Below are 7091 nucleotides of genomic sequence, written 5' to 3' on the forward strand. Positions count from 1 at the left end.
GTTAGTGGTGGTTTTAGTTTGGTGGTGGTGGTGACGGTGGTGAAGGGTCATAAAATGAAAAATGAGACTAAATTGAATAAATTTAATTAAAATATGAATTTATTTGAACAAAATACAACTAGTAATAATGTAATTGACACATTATATGAACAGTGTCGGCCGGACACTTTATCATTATCAATTTAAACAATGTCAACGAAAAGAACAAAATTGAACCTAATTTAGTAAATTAAAAAACAAATTTAACACTTAAAAATAAAGAACCAAATTAAAAAAACTAGATCAAAATAATATTTAAACATCAAGTTAACGAATATCATAGGAGAAAAAATAACGTGTAAGCATGACCAAATCACTCAGCCACGTGGTTATTATATATAGCCCAGTAGTGTACTGATAGTATTAATTTCTGTAATGTGTACTGGTATCAAATTGATTGGATTGAGATTGTTGTATATTTGGCGTAATTATAGTAAATATACAGCTAATCTAAAATATATGAAAACAAATACCTCTGGAAGTTACCTTATACCCATATCTAATTTTTCGACATCTGCCCAATTTTTTGGTTTTTTTGTCATTCTTCTCTTTTAACTTTTTTAACCTTTCCGCTTCTCTTCCCGCCCATCCTTTAAGTTTTGTGGTTTACGAGGTGGCTTTTGAATTTTAAAGTTCTTTCGTATTCTCTCTCTCCTACACAGTCTTTCGTCTTCTCTCCCCCTAAATACCCTTTCTGCTCCTCCACCATCCTAAACACCCTCCTCCATTTTTCGACTCCAAGAAAAGAAACGATTTAGTTGTTTTGGTTGATGTATGTTGCTTTCATCGTGTCGGATGACGACAGGGACGAGCTCGGGCTCTGGTGATGGCGCTGGCTCCAAGTTTTCAGGTAAAAGGGTATGTTTTTCTTTTTCTTTTGTTAGTACCATTTGTGTGTTCTAGAGTTTTCTAATTTTTTTTTGGTTCGATCCAGTACCCTACTTGCTCTGATATCATTTTCTTTTCTTCGTTTGTGTGTCCGAGTTTTTGGTTTGTTCGTATAGCTCGGTTTCTCTAAGATGATTTTTTTTCTTCCCTTTTGTTCGATCCTGTTATTATTTTTTCTGACATTATTTTAGATTTCGTGTTTGTGTTTTTCAGTTCATTGTTTGTTGTTTACTGTTATTATGTTTTGGACGTGTTTAACGCTTTTCTTTTTACTTGGTATATGGTAATGTTTTATTTGTCTGTGTTTTTGTTTCCCCAGTTACATGAGGTGTGACCTTTCTTTGCTTCATTTTGGAGTCTGATTTTTTGTTTTTTGTTTTGTATACTTTTCCTATTGTGTACATGCATTTTATTTGGTGTCTGCTTTTTCTAAGGTTGGGACATTGATGTTACACGATTGTTGTATATCAGGTATTTTTCTATCCTTCTTCTTATATTATATTGTTATATATTTTGTGTTCTGACCTTTAATTCTTCTTTATAAAAAAGTGTTTTTCTTTTGTATTTTCAAGGTCACTGTATCAGAAGTACACCAAGGAAATGATGAATGGTTGGTTTTCCCCTCTTTCTTCTTCTTCTCCTTCATATCTTCACATTTCTTTGATGGGTTTCCTTCCTCTCCAGATCTTCATCGCATGGAGGGCGAAAATGAGCTTAGAAATTTGTCTAGGTTTTTGTTTAATTTTTTTTTTGTGTTTCTTTTTGTATATCATAGTTTACGTTTGTCTGGAGTAAAAAATGAAGAATTTTGAGATCTTGCAAAAGTGTTTTTCATTATCAAAATGCCTTCTACCACCATAATGACTAATGCTTATGACTTATATATTGAATTTGTTTTGTTTTTTGGTTTTTGCATTGTAGTTAGTGTTAATCTGATTTTTTTACCTATTGTATGAATACCTATTGACGTTCCATTCTTTGTGATGAAAAGTAGGGACAATACCATTTTGTAATTGAAGAGATCGAAATTTCCTGTTAGGAAGAAGATCATGACTTACAAAGCAATAAAAAGGTGTAATTTTTTTTCTTCTTGTCCCATGCCCTATTTTAATTGGTCCTGAATTTATTATTGTTTCTCTTCCTCTGTTCATTAAATGCTGTGTTGGTTAAATATGTGATTTGAATCTGTTTCCAAATAAGAGGTAATATAGAAACAATTGCTCTTTGTTATATTGTTCAGAGGTTTCAAAATTAGATGCTTTAATCTTTGATAAAGATTCTTTTTGGCACCGCCTTTAACTTGAATTGGGAATTGGGTTGGTTTATTATTTGTGTCAGAGCTTTTGAGGGAGAACAAAAGGATGCTGGACAAGTCCATTAGAGAAATAGAAAGGGAAAGACAAGGCTTGCAGAATCAAGAAAAGAAATTGATTGTCGAGATTAAGAAGAATGCCAAACAAGGACAGATGGTACCATTTATTAATTCTGTGTTTCATTGGTATTTTGCATTCTTATGTTGTTTTTGTCTGAGGAGAAGTTTGTAGCTTTTAAGGATTGTGATTTAGTGTACTGGGGTGGGTGGTGTCTAGGGTTGAGTTTACTTGATTAGGTATATAATGCGATAGATTTTGGTTATTGTTCAGAATAAAAACAGTTTTTTGGGTTGGCTTGAATTTGGTAGGGGGCAGTGAGAGTGATGGCCAAGGATCTCATCAGGACTCGCCATCAGATTGAAAAGTTTTACAAGCTCAAATCGCAACTTCAGGTTGTTTCTTTGAGAATTCAGGTTTGTTTTTGTGCATTTTCATTGCTAAATTGCGGAACTTGAAAGTTTCTTCTTGCTCAATCTGCTTTACTGGAAACTAGCAGATAAGTTAAAGTTGTATGTATGTTTAGCATTGTCTTAACTTGCACATTCTGAGCTTCACGGGAAATAATAATAAACAAATGTTAAGTTGTTATGTTGCAGCAACTTTTATAATTTGAGTTGTCAAGTAATGAATTGATGTTGTTATGGCAATAATTTGTTTTGGAGGATTCCCAAAATTCACAATGTAGATGGTCTGGTGATGCACAAGGCCACGGTGGATTCATGGTCGTGTATGTAGCTACCGTGTTTTATGTCTTTCAGTTTAATTTAATTCAACTTACCTTACCCTAGGGTATGTTTTGAATCTGGAAGACAAGTTCTGTGTGGGGTGTGTACTGAATGTTATTGCACTTTCTTTTCTCTCTCAGCTAATTTTTTCGTGCTAACCCTAGATAAGACTTTATACTAAAAGATGATTTATTCATAACTTTGGATTAAGATGGATACCAACCCACTTAGTCTAGCCTAATCCAGTTAACAGTTCCTTGTATTGACTCTCTGGGTGGGCTATACTTGACAATTAGAAGCTGAGGAGGTCAAGCAACCTTCTCCAACTCATTAGGTCATGCTTCCAACTACTTATCAGAACTGAATCACAAACCAAAATAGTTTTGGCTTCATCTACTTTTACGCCAGCGATCAAATACTAATCAATTTCAGACACTAAAATCGATTATATTCTGTATGAGTGATTTTATTATTTAGTGTTTAAAAAGGACTCTGATATCAATTTCAGACGCTAAAATCCACTCAAGCAATGGGGGAGGCCATGAAAGGAGTTACTAAAGCAATGGGTCAAATGAATAGGCAGATGAATTTACCTTCGTTACAGAAGATAATGCAATAGTTTGAAAGGCAGAATGAGAAGATGGAACTGGTTTCTGAGGTAATGGGAGATGCAATTGACGATGCTTTGGAAGGTGATGAAGAGGAGGAAGAGACAGAAGATCTTGTGAATCAGGTTCTTGATGAGATCGGAATTGATATCAACTCTGAGGTAAGTAGTTATCAGAAAATAGCTAATTATAGATGAGCAGGTTAATGACAATGATGATATATATTTCATTTGTCCTACTTGCAACTTTTGAATGCACCTGCATCAACCTTTGTCACTGCACCAGCGGCAAATAACAGGGTTGCTCAAGCTGAATCAACAGGCCATGAAGACAGTGGAATAGATGACGATCTACAGGCTAGGTTAAATAACCTGAGAAAAATGTGAAGAGTCCAAGGGGAAGGTCTTCACAGAACCATTGAAAATAATGATTGTATATGAAATTAGGATGTGTTTTATTCTGATTTTACCATCATGTCTGAAGCTAACATATATATGTAAAGAGTAAAGAGTAATATCACAAGTTGAATTTCATGAATACATACACAAGTTTCAAATTATGGTTTTGAACGTTATCCATTAGTGGGGGTTGTAATGATTCAGGAGTTGACAATGACCATGATCATGTGATCATTTTCTTCCAAAGACATTCTACTGTTTAGGGAACTCACTTTATCAATCTGAGGTATCCTGATCCTATTGTTTGGGTGAGACACACAACACCGTTTCAATTTTTACCTATTGTTTTTGAATTTTTGAACCTTTGAATCTTATGTTCTAGAGGAGAATACCGATGAAGATGATTCAAAATTTGAGAATATGGATAATTATTTCCTCCAATAGCTAAAATTAATGGATATATTGTTTGAGTATTCCCAATACTTGTACTTGATGGTTGGTGAACCTCTGTGATGAATGACATCAAAGGATTTGTTCATTAGCTCATGTTTCTTTGATGTAACAAAAAGTACTGCTCTCTATTTTCATGTTATTAATTAAATATGAAATTGTTATTAATTCAATTTTTGTATATTTTTAGGATTTAGGGTTTAGGATTTAGGATTCCAAATGAAACAAATTTCCAATACAATGATAACAAAGATGATGCAATGTTGATACAGGGTTTAGGGTCATGTAATCCAACAACACAACTTACTATTATCCCTTCGAGCTCATATTTTTGATACTTCTCAATCACAAATCCAATACATCAAATTTCTTTCTAATAGATAAGTAAAATAATATAGAAACTAATAAAATAAAACATTATTTATTTTTATTATTATATAACTGGAAGTAAAATATACCATACACTAATATAACATAAACTAATATCATACGTTGTTAATAAATATATTTTTCTATCTGCACCGTTTTTACGAAAATTAATATATCATTAAGTTTTGCAATGATTTTTTATCTGCGCAATAGCAACATTATTATTATTATTACTATTATTATTATTATTATTATTATTAGTAATGTTAGTATTATTATCTTTGATTTTATATATATTCTAATATCTCTGTATATGTTTGTCGATATCTACGTGTGTTTTTGTTTATAAATTTTAACATTAATTTCATGTTATTTTTATTTTCTACGGGACCATATTTCGATTATGTGCATATATTTGAATTAATATAAGCAACAGTAGTAGTAACATTATTATTATTGAGTTATTATTATTATTATTAGTAGTAATGTTAGTACTATTATCTTTGATTTTATATATCAATATATTTTAGTATCTTTGTATGTGTTTGTCGATATCTATATGTGTTTTTATTTATAAATTTTAACATTAATTTCATATTATTTTTATTTTCTACGGGACCATATTTCGATTATGTGCATATTTTCTACATGAAGATCATATTATTATTTAAATTATAATATGAGCAGTAGTAGTAGTAACATAATTATTATTGAGATTATTCTTATTATTATTAGTAGTAATGTTAGTACTATTATCTTTGATTTTATATATCAGTATATTTAATATTTATATGTGTTTGTCAATATCTACATGTGTTTCTATTTATAAATTTTAACATTAATTTCATGTTATTTTTATTTTCTACACGATCATATCCGTGCGTACACATTTTATTTTAATATAACATACAAGCATCTATACATTTACATGCGTTTCTACTTAAAAATTTTAACATCAATTTCATGTTGTATTTATTTTGTACGAGACCATATTATACACTATGCTTGCATTTTACCTTAAGAACAACATGTGTATATGAATTTCATTTTAATATAATATACATGTATTTATTTTTACGTGTTTTTATTTAAAAATTTTAACATCAATTTCATATTGTATTTATTTTGTACGGGACATTATTACACAATATACCTACATTTTATTTTAACCACGACCGTACATATACATTTTATTTTAATATAGTATATAACTCAAAAGTATTATTTAAATTTTAATCATGTAACTTTATTAAGCATTACTAATTAATTATCAATTTATAATTTAAAATAAACAAAATCATATAATTATTATCTTTTAATTTTATTATTATATTATTATTATTAATATAACAATAATTATATAAATTATATAATAATAAAATATAATTATATAAATAAATAATTCATTCAAATATAATAATTATTATATTAATTTTTTTATTCAAATAAAAAAAAAACAAAAAAAAAAACGACCCGTGCGTAGGCACGGGTCTCATACTAGTTATATTAAATGTTGATAAATAAATTATGTGTGTGCTTATCTTCTTCAGTTGGAAGATTTTTATTAGGCTGAGGTTCAAAAGATTAGCCATGTCGGTAAACGAGTTAATCTAATAGAAACTCAATAATAGATGACATAAGAGTTGTATTGAATTTAATTACCATCGATTTTAAATGATTTTAATATCATTTTAATAAGTAAGTTTGTACATGATTTAATTTTATAAAATTAATTTATAAAATAAAATTATATTTTACTTGTATACAGTGTTTTATTATAAGTTGACAAAGATCTCTAACATTCTAAAAAAACTTCTGGACATAGTCTTTAATAATTAAAAATATTTTTATTTTAAAACTATTTTTATTTATTAAAACTGTCTTTTATTTTCAAATATTGTGAATAGAGAAGGTTGATTTTGATTTTTAGAATAAGAATTCCTAAAATCTTAAGATGGAAAAAGAAGATGAAATTAACTATTAGATTTTCGATATAAATGCAACTCAATGCTCTTTCCCTACTATTAAGTCACATCCTTTCTAAAAGGAGATGTAGAGAGCTATGCTGATTTTTTTTTTAAATATAATTAATCAAACATTAGATGTGGAATAGTGTACAAACATATAAATGAACATAATTTCATGATTTCAAATTAGAAAATGTATGGTAATTATAGACAAAAACTAATTTAAAGCACTTACTTTTTTTTATTTCACTATTTAACTACAGACATTATATCG

At 29.3% G+C, this 7091-nt stretch overlaps 1 pseudogene; it reads left to right on the forward strand.

Moving 5' to 3' along the window:
• Positions 1–667: 667 nt before the first annotated feature.
• Positions 668–4277, forward strand: LOC114176480 (annotated as a pseudogene).
• Positions 4278–7091: the final 2814 nt, after the last annotated feature.

The sequence above is a fragment of the Vigna unguiculata genome, chromosome 3, assembly GCF_004118075.2.
Source record: "Vigna unguiculata cultivar IT97K-499-35 chromosome 3, ASM411807v1, whole genome shotgun sequence".
Classification (NCBI taxonomy): domain Eukaryota; kingdom Viridiplantae; phylum Streptophyta; class Magnoliopsida; order Fabales; family Fabaceae; genus Vigna; species Vigna unguiculata.